Consider the following 18290-nt stretch of genomic DNA (forward strand, 5'->3'; position numbering starts at 1 on the left):
GTCTGGGGCCCTGTGCACGCTGGAAAGTGTGACAATAAATGCCGGTTGAATCAACAAGTGCTCATGTTTCTAAAAGGCCATTTGGTGTAGTCAGTGAATTCTTATAAGAAGGGCTTGGAGTGCCTGGGTGGCTCAGTCTGTTGGGCGTCTGACTCTAGATTTTGGCTCAGGTCATGATCTCAGGGTTGTGAGATCGAGCCCTGTGTTGGGCTCTGCGCTGGGCATGGAACCTGCTTAAGATTCTCTCTCTCCCTCTCCTGCTGCCCCTCTCCCACCACTCATGCTCTCTCTTTCTCTCTCACAAGAAATGTTTAGAAAAACACTAAAAAAAATTTAAAGTCTTAAAAAGTCTAGAATCCATTATTGGGAAGGGGTGTTTATGAACTCTCCTGGTTGCCTTAATTTAATGCAGAATATTCCATGCTGTTGGATCTTCCCCCACTAAGGCCTGGAATGATGGTGAGCACACCAAACCAGAACTCATACTTGCTTTTGCTTCTAAGAGATGGTGTAACTTCTTAGACAATTCACTTGAGCACTCGCTGCCTTTGTTTCCTCACCTATGAAATGAAGGGTGTTAGAATAGATAAACTCAAAGTTTCTGGTATTGTCTGAGATTTTATTATCTTTCAGTGTTGAAAGGTTTCTGTTTTAATCATGACTGCTTATTAGGTAGTCCTTTAGCTGTCTGGAAAGATGTAGAAGTTGAATTATTCATCCTGTTCAAAAGTTATATTTCCAATGAACAATTTTTATTGTTGCTTATTTTTGATAAAATTACAAAAATATGATCTGCTAAGTTGAGTACTTGGGTCAATGAAGGTTTTGCCCAGGTAGAGGATTCAAAAAGGTAGTTTTTAAAAATCAAGGATACCTTTCTAGTAATTTTTATGAAAATTATTTTACAGCATTTTTATAGTTTATACTTTAAAATTTTGTCTTAAATTTAAAAAACTTAGCTCTATAAAGCTGTAAAAGGTAGAGAGATTAAAAAAGAGTCTAATATGTGGAACAAATATATTTTTTCTGGTAAAATTATAGACAGTATTATGAATGTTCTGCCTGATTAACTTCTGATTACAACATTCTAATTGGAAAAGTCCTTCAGGTAAAATAGGACAAGTTGTAGTATAATAGGCTGAGAAGTATGGCTTCATGGACACAGTCAGGCATCAAGTATTTAAGCATGCTCCTGGGGTGTTGAGTTCTGGGCTGGAGACTTAGAGGGAGACAATGAAGATTTGGTAGATTCTATCCTCGGAACATAGGACTTGTTTTTTCTATATAGTATTATAATGTCTATAGTTATATTTACTTAGTTCTAGCTCTATCAACTGAGTAAATAAACCCATCCAACCAAACTCTTTTTATTTTATTTTTTATTTTATTGTTTTAGAGAGAGAGAGTGCATTCAGAGGGGGAAGGTGGATGGGGGAGGGGCACAGGGAGAGGGAGAGGGAGAATCTTAAGCAGGCTCTACGCCCAGCATGGAGCCCAACTTGGAGCTTGATCTCACAACCCTGAGATCATGACCTGAGCTGAAATCAAGAGCTGGATGCTTAACTGACTGAACCACCCAGGCGCCCCCAAGCACTTACTTTAAGGAGCAAAGCATAAAACAGTAGGCTTGCAATTTCTTTTCCAAAATAATTTTCAAAGTTCTACTTTGGAAAATTTTGCATTGGCTGTCTGCATTTGAACCCTGTGATTGTCATTGTGATAACTCCTGGTCTGCCTGGGTTTTTTTTTCTTAGCTGAAAACAACCCAACATTTGTCTGAAGACAACATCTTTAACTTACAGATATGGAGTCCTTTAAAAACCAATCAGAAGGAAAACACAGAAAAAATACAAACAAATTGTTCTGATTTCTTTTAGTCCCCAATTTGAGGCCCATCTCAACATTTTGTATTTATTGATGCAGACTGCTTCGTTCCAAAAAGGATTTAAGGTTACTCTATGTTCTCTATTTTTATTTCTCATGTGGAACGAATTTGAACAAATCAACCAGATAGTACAAAGTGGGTCCTATGTTGAAAATGTGGCAAGTACCCAACTGTCACTCAGAAATTAGAAGGTGCTGAAAAGCTTTCTGAAGCTAGAATATTTTCCCCCATTGACCTTCCCATTATCAGATTTCATTAGAATCACTTCTTAGGAATCTCCTGTAGACAGGCATTTTAACTGGGTTAAGATGTTACCTGGGAGAGGTGCCAAGTAAACTAATCTGTGTTAATGTGTTATATATCTGATTAATTCATGGTTGCAAACACAGTGCCTCAGGGGCCAGGCCAGTAGCTCGAGGGAGGGTCGCCGACTGGGGGTGGGGGGTGAGGTGAGTGAGGAGCTGGACAGGAGCCGTGAGATCCAGGCTCCTCTTTGGGTCAGCTGTGGCTCGGACTGTGTGACTGTGTGTCACTGGGCTCCAGGCAGCTGGTTTGCCTTCTTTTGAAAAGGATTAATATAAGGAGTCTCCTGATATTGAAATGTTGATAATTCAGACTTTTTGAAAACACCGCACTCTCTTAAAAAAAAAAATCTCTCTGACCGCCCCGATTTGGCCTCCGGTTTGCCACCTCCGGATTCGTGCATTCGTCACGTTGGGTCCTAAGGGCAATTCTGGGAGTGGTGACTGTTCTGAATGTCCTGGGGGGGGGGGCGGAGGGAGCTGGAGTGGAGAAGAGGCCTGGGGCTAATACTCCACATCTGGGGCGTGGGAGATGGCGCCCCCTGGCGGGGTTTGGGTCTTACCGATCGGCTTGGGGTCGGGTCCGAAAGAGGATGAGGGGCAGAAGAAGGTTAGACGGGGGCCACATCCTCATTTATTCTGGCTGGGATGAGGAGGCTTCTGGGAGCTTCACTCAATGACACTCGTTTTCCTTTGATGTGCAAGCTGCTCTTGCTTGCTGTTCTCTGGTTCTCAAGGTGCTCCTGAGCAGAGCAGATATCGGGGGCCTGCCCTATCAGTGAGCAAACAAATCCCCAGTGAGACTTGCTGGCTGCTTCTCAGCCAGAGGATTAGTAACGATTTAAAGAAACAAGGGAGGACACTTCGAAGAGTGCCTTCTTGGCACTGGATCAGCCAATAGCTGGCCTTCAGGAGAAATGTAATGCTTTAATTCAGGACCACAACTATAATTTTTCAAACAGCTCCCAAGAGGCCACCATGACAGGCTGGCACTCGTGACAAGGAGACGCCATCGAAGCCAGGTTCCGTGTGAAAGACCCTCACCGTGCCCCGGGGCACGTGCTTTCCTTGGGGGCGAGGCGGGGGGGACAGGGCACCCCAGCAGGTGGCCTTGACAAGTGGGACTCTTAACACTGAGGCTGCTGGCGATGGGAGGGAAATTTGGGGGTGGCAGTGGAGAGGGTACAAGGAGGGCAAGACTTGTTTGAACAGGATCAACCTTTGATAAGTGGCCTGTTTTGTTTTCCGTCTGCGGAAACGCAGCCCCTAGGAAACCTCTGGCTCTTTCTTTCCCTTCCTGAGCTGGTCATTAGGGGGAGCTCTCTGCTTGACTACCACGCAGAGATTTCGTCTGAAATTTTCGGAGAACTCACAGACCTCATTTTATATTCTTTTCCATGCTTGCCTTTGTCCTGCAGCAACAAGTGATGGCTTCAGGGTGTGATCTCAGGGATGGATATGAGAAGGCACTGGGGCTGAACAAAAGAGAAGTAGTTGGCGTCGAATTTGGCATTTTGGGACAAGAGGAATTTCTGTTGGAAAACTAGCATGTGTGAATATGAGAGCCAGAACAAGAGGGGAGAGAGGGCAGGGGGAGGAGACAGGGAGAGGAAGAAAAATTCTAGGTTCTTAGGAGATGGACTCTATCTCTGTGACTTCAGTGAGTCTCACAGGCCGGTTTGGTTTTGTTTTGCTGTCCTTAGGACCTCTGCATTTCCTTGTCATAGACACTGACTAGAGTCCTGGGTTAGCCAGCATGTGGCAGCTGACCAGCTAACCAACAGATCAGGTGGATAACTTAAGAACACTTGGCGATGTTAGTGCATTGCTCAATTGCCCGACAGGTGCGTGGTTGGAGTGATTGCATCCACAGAAAAGATTTTACGTGGTCCCTTTCGGTTTGTGCTTCTGGCTTCAGTGTATTGATTTAATCCCCAGTCAAGACGAAGATCTGGAAATATAAGCAGGATCTGTAAGTGGTCTGCAGCTGCATACACACGGAAACACCCTGTGTGTTGCCTCTGTAATAAGAAGGAATCTATACTCTGACATTCTCTCCCTGGCCCCCTTCTTCCTCCTCCTCATCTTCCTGTGCGTGTCGTGGACTCGCGACCGTTTATTTTCCTTTCTAGCAGTCAGGAGGGAATGAAAGACAGAATAAGTAAGGGAGGCCGACTATGTTAATTTACTAGCTGTTTTGTTAAGCAAATAAACAAAAATCTTTGGCCAAAATGAAATATAGACTTTTTTTTTTTTGACTGGATAACTCCAGGCATTCACTAATACCTAGATGTGTGTTTCCTAAAGAGCAACATCAGAAAAACGTCCCAGGCATTGAGGTGGGTAAGAATATTCCTTTAGAATACTGAGGAGAAGTAGAAGTCATTTCAGAGGGCTTTAATTGCCGCAGAGTGATTCCATTTCCCACTTAACTTTTTCTGCCTCAAGGTCCCCTTTACACAGCATGTCTAAGACGTGATTTAGGTTTTTGGAAGCAGCTGATGGCATAAATCTGGCCAGACAGGGATGGTGCTAGGGAGCTGGCAGGACACTCTGCCGGCCATTGTGCCCCAATGTCACCCAAAACACTCTGGAATGAAGCAGGGGGGGGACTGCTGGGCACCCTCCCCGATGCAGACAGATGAGGAGAGGAGAAAATGTCTCTTCATGTGTCTGACTTAGAGAGGCACAGTTCAAGTGTGGTTTTGTCCCCGACAGGTGCACTGTTAGAAAGGTCTTGGGTGCTGTTCCTCCAAGTGGGGCCTTAGGAATCCGGCCTGTCGTGGGCCTGCAGGTGTCCCCTCTGACCTACTGCATCAGAGCAAGGAAACGTTTGTTGCAAAGTGTGTCCTGGGTGAGCCTTTGCACAGTGAACCGCTGCTCTAGGGACTCTGGGGCCTCTGTTCTGCTAGGTTAGCCCAAGGAAGGGAGGGTGCGGTCCAACATTTATTCAGTGACTTTTATGTGCCAGGCGTGAGGTTCCCTGGCCCTCTGCATCCTCCTGGTATCCTCATAGTGAGAGTAATACCAGGCAAGTTACGGAAACACAGAGAGGTTCAGCCAATTGTTCAAGGTCACACAGCTGGTAAGAGGTTGAGCCAACCCTTGATTTGAAAGTTAGTGTTCTTTTCACTAAACCATGAACCGCAGAAGATTTTTAATTTCCTTGTCAAAGAGTCCCCAGACATCGCTCATTATAACCAGCATGAAAAGAGTTTAATTCCCGTTTCTTTACATTTGTTCAGGCTCCTCTCACCCTCCTGAGAGGGAAGTCCTGACATCTGCTAGCTGCGGAACAAACCTGAGGTGCCCCTGACACTTTAGAGCAGCCAGCCCTGTCCTGGGGCCGCGCTGGAGGCTTGCGGGGGGGGGGGGGGGGGGGGGGAAGGAAGAATTCGCGCCCCGTCTCCAGCCGGATTTCGGACTCCACACTCCTTAAATTCCGTCTTCTGGTAGCCAACACCATGTAGCATGTCTTATACCAATCTTTGGTTTTTCCATCGTTTCTGAAATAGAAACGAAACCTTTTCTTAGGTGAATTTTAGATCAAACTACTCTGTTGTAGGTTTGGCAGGATTCATTATTTTTCAGAAGATTCTAATTTACAAAAGAAAAGCTCCCTTTGAAAAGGGCTTTTCCCATGAGAATCTGTTGCCAGTCAAGGGCCTGGCCTCTTATTTTTTGAGATACTGATTTTAGAGCACCTCAGAAATACTCCTTAGTGAAACCTCAGCCTGCCTTTCAGGCCTGGAGTGGAAGCAGCACAAGTCAGTGAAAAGATTATAGGCTCTGGAGGGAGACAGAAGCAAGCTATTGAACTATTTGGCCTCTTGTTTCCTCAACCATTAAATGGTGATAATAAAACCAACCTCATGGTGGGGGGTGGGGAGGTCGCACCGATTAAATGAGATAAAGGGTGTGAAGGGCCAATCCCAGCATCTGGTGCGTGCAAGGAGTCAAACGTCACTTCCTTCCCTTTTTCGGGGGGAGGGGTCGCGGAAGAGAGGGGCAGTGGCCATGGGCTGGCAGCCTGCAGCAAGTGGATGAGAGTAGACGCTGGGGCCAAACCCCAGCACACAGGTAGGGCCATAGTGAGGGGGACCAGCTGATGGAGACCGAAGGCTAAGGATTTCACCTTTACAAGATGTGAATCGGGCTCCTCTCAGCCTTTTTGGCTCTCAGCTACCTTGCCAGGCTGTGCCACCCTGAAAGGCGCTTTGCTTGATCAAATCCACAGTTGACTGCTCAGGTTCACAGCCTAGCTTGGCCCCTTGTGAGTTGTATGCTTTTTGGGAAGGTACTGTCTCCATTCCTTCCCCTGCAAAAGTGGACATAATAATGGTACCTTCTGTAAGGATTGAAAGTGAAGTGCTTTCGCAGGGCCCGGCATGTAGTAGGTGCTCAAAAAATGCTATTTCATACCTTCCCATACTAGGAAATGTCTGTTTTCATTTTTCACATTGTGTAGTTGGAAAAACTGCCTTAACTCGCTGAGAGGCGCTCTCTCTCCCTGGGGGTGCAAAGTTAAGTAGGGGCAAAAAGCATCATCCCAGTGTTTGGAGGAGGAAGAGTGTGAGGAAGAAAGCTCCGGGATCACACGTTGAATAGCGGACTACATTCTACCAGGTTTGTTGTTGTTGCCGTTAAGGCTAAGTTTGTTTCCATGTCTATAAAAGTCACAGCCTTCCCATCTTTGATTTTTTTTTTTTTTTTCCCACACATGCCCTAACAAGATTCAGATTTCTCTCTGGCCAAGCTATGGAGTCCAGTAATGGCAGGGAGTCTTATTTTAGCCTAACTCTTCTGGTGAGAGGACCTAGGACAGGTGCACAAAGGTGAATACTCATTTGTTGGAAGGCACTGGAGGGCCATGGATGCAGCAAGGTCTTGAGGGCCAAGATCCTGAGAGGAGGGGAAATCCAGAAAAGTGGACCTGACATTGAATGTTGGGTATTTGCTTGCTGCAAAGTGGTGACCAGGAGGCTAGGAGGCTGAGCAGAAAACGCTGGCTGAGAGTGGGGCCAAACACACGGCAGGCAGTCTCGTGCACGTGTGAACAGTTGGGGTTCAGGACCCACCAGGACAAGGAGCTCTGGCAAAAACCCCAGGGCTTCAGCGGGGTCCCCCAAAGCTAATCTTCTTTCTCCCCGGTGTTCTTCCTTTCACCATTCGAAGTGGTGATGGATATCTATTCATCTTAGTCAAATGGAAAGAAATGCTAGATTTTTATTCAGCTTCTATAACTAAGTGAAAGTCTAGATTGAGTTGCCAGCCACCTGGATATTTCTGTTGGTAGAGACACTAAGAACATTTTTAGTTAAATAAAGGGGCGATAGTAAGATGACGTACAAGAATATGTTTCTTCAAACTGCTGAATGTCTCAGACTGAATGCTTTCAGAACGCCGTCTATTGGATACTTTGCGTCTGTGTTGCGATACCAGCGTTAAGACATATATGACCATAATTGGAAATTTCCAAATGTAAAATTGCTTAAGAATCCCAATGTTGAAGAGTATACAGCTTAAGATAGCATGCAGTTTTGTTTTGTTGATTTTCTTTTATGTATGAAAATTTGTCCGTACAGCGCATGACTGCCATCAATAACCCCTTTATTGGTTGGAGATTGGGGATGATTTTGAGTACAGGATGTGTCGATTCAGGTAGAGCAGAGACAGAGGCAACTGGGTAAAGTGGGCTGGTGCATTTCTGTGGAATTTCCTCCGGTTGGAGCATCTCTTCAAATGGAGTAAGTGAGGAAGTTGCAGTGCTCACTTGAAGGCTTAAACATTTCTAAAAAAATCTTTTTATTTGGAAATAATTTCAAACTTACGGAACACTCGCAAGAATTAGAATAATACAAAAAAAAAAAAAAACCAAAACACCAAAGAAGTCTTCACCGGTATTTACCCATTGTTAACATTTTACCCCATTCACTGTATTGTTTGTGCTCTCTCTTTACTTTGTGCACGTATTTATGGTCTGTAATATGATATATGTAAATCTGTATATACTCAATTTTTTTTCTGAACCATTTAAGGGTAATTTACATATATTATGGCCCTTTATCCCTAAATACTTCTGCGTGTATTCTCAGCACAAGGATATTTTCTTACATAATCACAGTACAACTATCAGCGTCAGGAAATTTAACATTGATACAATATTTTCTGTCTAAGCTAGTGCCTATATTTTAATTTTGTTAATTGACCCAATAGTGGCCTTGATAGCATTTTCTCCCTCAGTACAGGATCCAATCTAAGGTGAGGTAATACAATTAGTTGTCGTACCTCTTTAGCCTCCTTTAATCTAGAACATTTCCACAGCCTTATTTTTTTTTTCTTTTCTGACAGTGGCATTTTTAAAGAAGGCAGGCCTCCCCCCCCCCATATCTTTTCCCAATAGAACATTTCTCATTTGGTCAGATGTTACCTCATGGTGTGTTGATTTGGGCTACGCATGCCTGGCTGGAATGCCCTATAGCCGATGTTGGCGGCACATCCAGAGGCAAACAATGACATCTCCCCTCACTGGTGATATTCATTGCAATTACTGAGTCAAGATATTTTCTGGTTTCTCCATTTAGGTAACTACCGAATTGCCCCTTGCAACTAATAAGCAGTCTGTGGGTAAGCCCTTTAAAACCACACAGACATCTTGCCCCACATGGAAGTTTCCCCTACATTTAGCATCTGTGGATGATTCTTGCCTGATCTGATCTCCCCCCTAAAGGTGATGTGCAGGCTTTTTAATGGTAAATATTAGGCAGTTAAAAGGTCATTAAGTTTTAGAATGTGTGTAGTTTAGTTAATAGCCAATGGTAGCTTTGAAAATGAAAAGTCCCTTTCTCTCTCTCTCTCTCTCTCTTTTTTAATCCAGGACACCAAATTGTGTTGAGGTGAAGTCCCCATTTTTCCTGACCAGCTAGCACATTATGAGCTTTAGAGGAATATGCTACCTCTCTTCCCTTGTACTCAGCCTGTCTTTAGCATGCTTGCCTTGGGCTTGGTAAGGGTGGCTTAGATTGTGACTCATTATAGAGCTCAGAAGTGAGTTTATTACCTGTTTTTCTCTACTCCTGGTCCCATCACCATGGATTGATCCACATTTGAGCTTCTCAGGTTTCCTTTACTTGTTAACTGTTTTTGTTTCCGTTGACCCCTAGCCCTTGGGAAAGGAAGGGGGTTGTGGAGGGGGGTTGGGGTGATGAAACATCTACCTCTAGAGTATTGACAAAACAGTGTGGAGAAAGAATAAATAAATAACTGAAGGAAGGCAGGCGGCCCACCCCGAGGAGCTTGCAGCCCCGCCCCCTGCCAGGAGCTTGCACTTGGGGCCTGCAATCCACACATTACCACAAGATAAGCGGGAAGGTAGCAGGCGCTGAGTCTCTCTGCCTCGGGGTGGGTGGGGGGTTGCTTTTCCTGTGGCAGAAACTATCTGTGCTCCCCAGTAAGTCCAGGAACAATCTCCACTTATTATACCAGCTCAAAACCCAGGACTGTTTATAGCCTCACGCCGACAAGATACTAACCCTCACTCATTACTGTCACTGTGGGGATTGATCTGTACCACACTCTCCTTGCATGTGGCCCACATTTTCATCCAGTAAAATCACACGTTGTTAACTCAATATATACAGTGAAAACAGCATGAATAATGGAACCTTTAATCCTTATTTCTCAAAATTAGATTCTACTTTATCCCTCTCGCCTTTCTTCTCTTTAAAAAAAAAATTCTTCTCAGTGCCAAGCAGAATAGATGTTGTCCAGCCTTAGCTCTAAGCAGATTCTGTGGTGTTTCCATTCCACGACCAGGTCCCGTCGCAGATCCAATTTCTGGGTGGATTGATTGTATTTCTTCCCCTGGTCACTTCACACGTGACTCAGGAGAAATTAACATCATCCCTGTCACAGCGAAAGAGAGGGACATTGACAGTGAGTCCATTGCAACGAATTGAGTGAAAACTTTGTCCGATTAAACTTGTATCTGTAATATCAGAACATGAAGACACACTCATAACCTGTCTCTTTTTCTCTGTCTTCCTCTCTAAACAGATTTATTGGGTTGAAATTATTTTTGGTATTAAATCAGAAACCAGCAATACTAAATCAAACCTCAAGGACAGAGTTTGTCAAAGACTGGTGTGAGGCATTAAGACACCTTTGTTAATGTACATCGGGTCATATAGTATGCAGACAAATACGCCTATGGGTTGTAGCAAGGATATTCAGCTTGTTAAATCGTTGTTATTCCAGAGATAGCTAAGTGAAAGCAAACGGATCAGATTTATGTTGACTGTTAGGATGCTATATGTATATACCATGTATATATCGATGTATAGATCGACTGTCCGTTCCTTTTGAGGGTTTGGAAACGGTCCCCCACATTTCTTAAGTACTACAGCAGCTCTGGATGTCTGAATATACACACTTCTGTATATTATTGATAACTGGATTCCCAGTGTGAATCCACTGAGTTTCAGTCCTGACTCTGCCTTTCTTTGCTAGGTAACCTTGGCCAGCTTCCTCTTTTCCTCATCTGTAAACAGGATAATTATGAACCCTACCTTGCAAGGCTGTCCTGAGGACTGAATGTATTAATGTGTGTAAAGTGCTAGCATGGTGCCTGGCACATAATAAATATGCAAGAAATGCTAGTTGTCATTACCAGAGAGGCCATTTAGTGGAGAGTGGATGAATTGAACTGGGGCTCATAGGGTCCCTGGAAACCAGTCTCGGGGAAAAAAAAAAACCCACAAAAAAACCTAAAAAACAATTAAGTGCTCTAGCTAAAACCAGATTGCCCTTCATCAGTCATCAAGATTGGTTAGCTTGTGATCTATCACTTCATGAATTTAAATCTATCTTAGAATTTCTATTGAAACACCTTAAAAATTTATGTCTTTTTACTGTCACCTAGATCTTAAAGAGATGAATACAATATTTTCTCTTCTGGATGCTTCCCCCTTCAGGTGGCTTATATTTAACAAATGATAGTCTTCATTTATGTGTTTGGAGAGATGTAAGTAGCCTTCATTAGTAAAAAGCTCTTGGTGGGAAAATAAGTTGCAGCTCACGACTGTTTATGCCTTTCTATCTTACCAGACCTTTAGCGGCCGGGGGGTAAGGCTGTGTACTGTGGTGGTCTTATTCCTACTAGCTGTTGGCATTTGTTCCTGGCACATACAATCGTGTGTACCTCTTTCTTTTTTTTAGTGGTAGAATGTCTGCGTAGAAGGGAGAAGGGCACGTGAGTAGGTCTAGTGCTCGGGTCCCAATAGGACACATGAGGGCACCATCAGCTTCTGGCAGAGTAGGTAGCCAGCCATGTCCAGGCTTGTCTGTTGCTGTAGGACATTGTCACTGGGCGCACTTCACACCATCAAGGCATTTTTCAAGCATTAGCAAAATACGTTTGTCAGGGAAGTAGATATTCCTGTTCCGGCTTCATGCAGTGGGAGAAAGGAAAAAGACTCACCTCATCCCCACCCAAACTCCTTGGGCTAGCATTTGCAGGGGAGCTGGTTTCTGAATGCGGGAGAGGTTGCTTTCTACATTTTCCCGACCCAGTTGCCGTAGGCTTCCTTAGTTTATTACCTGTTAGTGAGTTTATAACCGAGGGACAAAATGACCATGTCCAAAAAAATACTTTGACATGCTTCAGGAACCTTCTCGCTTGTAGTTTCAAAACCTCCCATGGGACTCTGTCAGATGACCAGGATCGCTGAAGACTTCGACACACGTAGGTGTGTGCCCGTGCTACGTGTATGCACGTGGGCCTCAGGTCAGAGAGCAGGATACATCCACAAAGGTCCAAACAAGACAAGAGCTAAAGGGGGGCCAGAACAACTTGGAGACAGCGCCCCTTTGTGAGGTTCGGGATTCCCCGAATTTTGTTAGTGTTCTAGCATGATTATTCATCTGCGGTGACTGCTCTTTTATTCTTCAAAGGAGCAGTAGCTCTGAAGTTAGCGTTGGTGTCCTCGTTTGCCTTCCTGTTATCTTCTGGGCCTTTCCTTGCCTGGCTCGTGTTCCCGGCTTCTCCGAGGACAGGGCCCTGAGATGAGAGAGCTCACCTCTGTCTTGGCACAGCCTGGGGCTCCGCTGCCCCGTGCGGCCCAGGTGTAGTCAGTGCGGCTGGGGGCCCATTAGCACAGGGACAGTTACACAAGTAACCGCGTTATTTCGTTTCTGCTTTGTCCCCTTCACAGCCTGCAGCGGGCTTAACGACTGGGCTGGGATGGCTTTAGCCATGTGTCGTGTTTTCAGAAACTAAATTTGGTTTAAATGAGGCTAGGGTTTCAGCAGTTGTGGTCCGGGATCTTGTCCAAGTTTAATTGCCACCAAGTCAAGGAAAATAACAAAATGGGAAATTCGTCCAGTTTTTATTAATTAGCGATAGGTTCACTCTAGCGGTGTCCAGACACTGCTCTCTCTCAGTGTAACCTGTCCTTACCCCTCGGGTCAGGGCCATCTGGCTTATATAACCAAGGGCCAAGGGCAGGGACCTTTAAACAAAGCTGAATAGCATCTGGCTCATCTGTGCTGCTTACATGCTATGTGGTTATTCTGATGAAATCCTAGATGTGGCTTCTCCGTGGTAAAGATGTAATAAGATGAATTATTTCTAACTTAACTGAGTTTATATTTAATTCCATATCTTATTCCATTTTGGAAATGGGAAAAACAGATAAGAAAATACCATAATTCTAAAAGACAGAATAGTTGAATGAGATTTAAGTAGTTTCAAAAGTTGAATTCGACCCTTGTTTCTGAATGTGTAATGGATTTAGTGCCTATCATGACCTGTAGGTCAGAGGTGGGCTGAAATCCAGGTGGCTTCACTTTGAACTTCAGGAAGCACCTTCCCAACAAAAGAATGTTGTCCTTTTAATCTGCGTTAATAGCGAAGTATTTGTATTGATGTTGCAAATATGGGTTAGTGCCAAAAAGTCCCAATAACTGCATTCATAGCATGGTTTGTTGACTGGAGGATGTTATGTCAGGTGGTCAATCAACTGATGTCCATGTGTGGCACTGATTTTTGTATGTGTGTGCGTGTGTGAGCTGCATTAATTCAAACTCCTCTACAACTTATCCAGCTTTGATTTTTCATAAAACATGTGCTATTCCTTTCTCAAGCAGTAGACCCTGTAACGAGTGGTAAGCCTTCTATAAAAAGGTGCAGAGACGGGTCCACGTTTACCTTTAGTAGGGTCACCTCTGCAGCGCTGTGCCCCCTCAAGTTCTAGAAGAAATGAAAGGATGTGACCAAGGCAAATGCCTTGTAATTTTACCCAAACTGCTCCTAGTGATGGTTTCCTGAACTGGGAGTGAAATAGAACATTCATGTAGGAAATAGGAGGGTGGTGGTCCTTTTTTATGGCACCTACTTTTCCTTCCTTCTCTGTCCAGCAGGGGGTAGTCTGACACCAGAGTTGTTTATAAAAGGAGCGGAAAAGAGCTCTCAATCTGTAGTCACTTAGCTGTCTTCACTGGAAGAAGAGCCATCCAAACCAGGACAGATCTTGCTTCCTTGATGAATCAGACCTGCCACTCAAACATAACGTTAAATGATATTAGCACAAAGGCAACCACTCAGCTATTTTAAACTGTGTCTTAACTGCAGATAAAAGAAAGGAAAGATAGCATTTTAGTCTCTTGCATGAGCATTCCATGCTTTGGCAGATCCACATGTTTCTACTTTGCAGGTGTGTATGCACCGCATTATATCCCCCCGTTGGAGTCTGTTCTTTAAGGTTGTGATGTTGAATCCAGATCATTGTTCTGATTAGCTGTCATCACAATAATAATGATGGAAAGCTTCCCCACTCCTGCTCCCTTGTTAGCAGGCTGACCTCCAGATTTGACCCTTATTCTAGTTAGAGACAAGATGGTTTCCAATGTGCAAAACTGCTCTTAGGTATTAGAAACTTGAACAAGTGCAATATCTACGGATTCCTACAAAACAAAGTGGTCTATCTACAAACTTGAGTGTCCAGATTTGTATTGTTGGACGCGGTAGCCACCAGCCACACATGACTTTTAAATTCATTAAAATTACACAAAAGTAAACACTCAGCTCCTCAGTCACACCAGATGCATTTGGATGCTCAATAGCCACATGTGGTAAGTAGTTGCTGTATTGAACCGTGCAGATTTAGAACATTTCTATCGGAATTCTACCGAACAGAACTTGTCTAGAGGCAGGTGTGGGTCCTTATTCTGGGTCCTTAAGGGAAACTTTCTAAAAGATTCTCCCTCCATGCTGCTATTTCCATTAGTCACCTTACCAGGTGACTCACCCACCCACCTCACCAGGGTGAGTGGTGGAAGGGGGCTCCTCCTTCACACGGGCATCCAGTCCAACTCTCTCTGTAAGGAAGTAAACTCCTGATGGTGTGGTGATAAATGTCTGTGTCTGCAAGGTGCCTGGGTGGCTCAGTCGGTTAAGCATCTGCCTTTGGCTCAGGTCATGATCCTGGGGTCCTGGGATCGAGCCCCAGGTCAGGCTCCTTGCTCGGTGGGGAGCCTGCTTCTCCTTCTCTGTGCTCTCTCTCTCTCTCCCTCTCTGTGTGTCAAATAAATAAATAAAATCTTAAAAAAAAAAAGTCTGTGTCTGCAGGTAAGTCCAGTCCTTAAATGTTGCCTCCTCCGTGACTGCGTTAGCCACGTCACCTGAACGTGGGCCGCAGAGAACGCTGGCTTTTAAAAAAATAATTGGAAAGTAGAGAGAAACTAGATTATAAACGAGCCTTGTACAATCTATTCATAGGCAGGTGTTTCTTCCACCTGATGTGTTAGAAAAGAAGGCCGATCATAGGAGAGAACAAGTCTCTAAACCTGGTTCACATTTTTGTAGTTACTGAAAACCCTTTTCTCTGCTCATCTTTTTACTTCTCTGCCAGTTCCTTCATCAAGATATGAGGTTTCTGGAACACTCGGACAGTGTTTAAATGAGAATTGTTATTTAAAAGACTGTAAAACTTTAATTTCTAAATTAAAGTTTTGCAAAGAAATGAGAAAGGCACAATTAGTGTATTATTAATGGCACCTTCTTCACTCTCAAAATGTCCCAATTTGTGGGCTAAGTTTTAGGGTCACCGCATCTGTTGTGCAACAAATCCTAAATGTTTACAAGTTGCCGAAACTTAGGGACGCCTTCCTTGTTTATGTTTTGGTTGAAATTTCCCTCCGAACTGCTGAGAAGCCTACTTTCCACACCTTCACGTCTCTAGTCTCCCCTCTCTGCGCTGATCAAGAATCATCACCCTGGGAAATCTCTGATCCCCTTTTAGGCCCCGTTTCAATTCCGTTCTCTTTTCCCAAGGCAACCCTGTAAGACCGTGAGAGAGGATTCTGTGATTACATTTGGATTTACACACTTCTGTGAAAGAAAAGCAGTCTTGTCGTCACAAGACTGTTCTTTTGCTGTGATACCGACATGTTTTACACCTTTGGCCAGTTCTGTGCTTTTGTGCCTCAGTTTTTCCATTCATTAAATGGGGGTGCCGATGCTTGAAAACTGCCTCATAGGAATGTGATGGGGAGAAACATGGCTGATTCTGTTTTAAGTGCTTTGAAGTTTCTAGATGAATGATATTACCATCATTCAAAGGATTAGTTATGAAAGACATCACACGGTTTTACATATGTATATTGCTTAATAGCGTCAGAACACAACTAACTCTCCTGAAAAAAATTCACCCCTCCTGCCTTATTATTAAACATGACACCAATGACTTGGGAAAGTATCAGTGGATACTCCTGCCCTCATGAAGATGACATCCTCGTTACAGGGTCTTCCCCTTCCTCCCAAACACCTGCAAATAGAGGAAGACGGCACATTTTGTCTGGGTACAATAAGTCAGCAGCCTCTGACAGAAAGACAGCTGCTGAAAGCCCTGTTTGGGGTGCACATGATTTCATTTGCATTTTGATTTCTGTGATTTAACTGAAGGCATAGGTTGTCCCTGCCAAATACCCCTGGCCTACCAAGGGATGCCAGGTAGAACTGCCCAGAGCAGGCTGACTTATGAGGACTGCCACAGCAGCACACCCAGTGCATCCCTAAACATTCAGTAATAAAAAATCTGTTGTTCTTTGGTCGCCAGGATTTAACAAGCCTAATCCCTAGGAGAGGCGATAAAAATTCATTAATCTAATTAAATACTTCTTATTGCCAAAGTGACTTTGTAGAGTAGCTTTGCTGAAGGATAAGTGCAAAGTAAAATGGGGTCCCAGCAGAGAAACAAACGTTAGACTTGAGCAAGCTGGTGCACGCTTCATTAAACTCATAATTATCCTTTGTTCTAAGTAGCTGATAATATTTAATGAGTATCCAAGATAATTTCAAGAAAATGTTTACTAATGAGGTACAAACAGTACCACAGAACACGGATACCTAGGGTGCCATAACCATGTATCTTCCTGCTGAATCTTGCTCGTTGGACATTGGGAGGGAGGCCACAGGCTTTGTGACAGGCATTTGAACCGACTGAAGTGAATTTGATGGTAAAAACACATCACTTCTAGCCAAAATGTGTAAAGAGTTCTATAAGACAGGAGGAATCCTAAGGAAATTTATTATCAGAATAGAGAGTTGGAAAAATAAAATTATTGAGAAAAGATGGAATGTCCTATCCCATGAAAAATAGTCAAAGGGCTTGGCTATTTCTGATCTTTGAGGAGCTGTCCCATAGAAAATAACTAAATTTGTCCCCACTGACAAAGCACAAAAAGAGGACCAAGGGGTGGAAACTCCGAGGAGATTTGTAACCAACCTTAGTATTAGAAAGGAAGAACTTTCTAATACTGAGAACTGATTGAAAGTAGAATGGGCTTCTTGGAGGGGTGTTGAGGTCTTAACTGTTGGTTGGGTGGCCATTTGGGGGAAATACTGAAGGGAATCTTTGGAAGTTTGCTAAGTATTCCAGTCTCCTCTCTCTGCAAGAGAGTTACACCTCTCTGAGCTATTGAACTCAAGAGTGATCATATGTTTTGCTCTGGCCAATGAGATGTGAGGAAGAGTGGCATCTGCCACTTTCTGGCAGAAATTTTAAGAGAAGGGGCATGGTTTGCTGTCTCTTTTCTGTTTGCCACAACTACTGTCAATGCGTGGTCAGTCTAGGCCCCTAATGAACATGGCACAGAGAACCATAGCTCATCTACAATAGATGTGTAACATGAGCAGAGAGAGACCCTGGATGATCCAAGGGGAATGAGGTTGTATATTGCTGCAGCAGAACAGCCTATCCTGATTGATACAGGCCATATTCTGGATGAAACAACCTCTAAAATGACTGCTATAGCTGAGGTGTTAGAAATATTTTCATAAAAAGCACTGAAATTGTGTGATACTATCTATGGTATCTTCTGCTTCTAGCTATTTAATGCCTTTACTTCTTTTGTCATAGTTGAGTTGAAATGATCAAAGGTGAGAAAGTCAATGAAAAATCATGAGTTTTCAAAATTACCCTTGCAAATAATGAAAAATATCTCTCAATAGCAAATACAATATCATATATATAATCCTATAAATTACATATGCATTTATAATGAAGTAGTTGGATCCTCTTTAAGGGTCATGTTGCATGCAATACATATCTTTCAAATCTACAATTATGTGCCCTGTAGCAAGATACTTATGTTTTGGGAGGTACTAGGTTACTGAGACCAAACTAACTGAGGGAATAGAAATTAGTGTCTCCCATCTCATGCTAATTGGGGTATACGCTGATGGAGTGGAATGTAGGTGGAAACATCACCATGATGTAAATGTTCTCTCCTTCTCTCTACGTGCAGCCTGGTGCATTAAGTTGAATTCATCTAAGTCATGTGTGCTTATAATGAAGTGCTATTGAACTGTACTTCCTTTCTTCTTTATTATAGTATGAGTGTTGAAAAGCAAGGCTTGATCCTGAATTCATAGTTCAGGTGGACACAGTTTTAGAGAGACTACCAAATTTGGACAATATCCTTTTGTGCTTACTCCTTGCCAGGGACTTTGTGGGGGAAGATGTGGCCTTACATTTTTTTCCCCAACCCCAATATCTACCAATCCTCTAGGATTTGGCAGAGCAATGGGTTCAAACAACAGGGTG

Source organism: Zalophus californianus, chromosome 7 (genome assembly GCF_009762305.2).
Source record: "Zalophus californianus isolate mZalCal1 chromosome 7, mZalCal1.pri.v2, whole genome shotgun sequence".
Lineage (NCBI taxonomy): Eukaryota > Metazoa > Chordata > Mammalia > Carnivora > Otariidae > Zalophus > Zalophus californianus.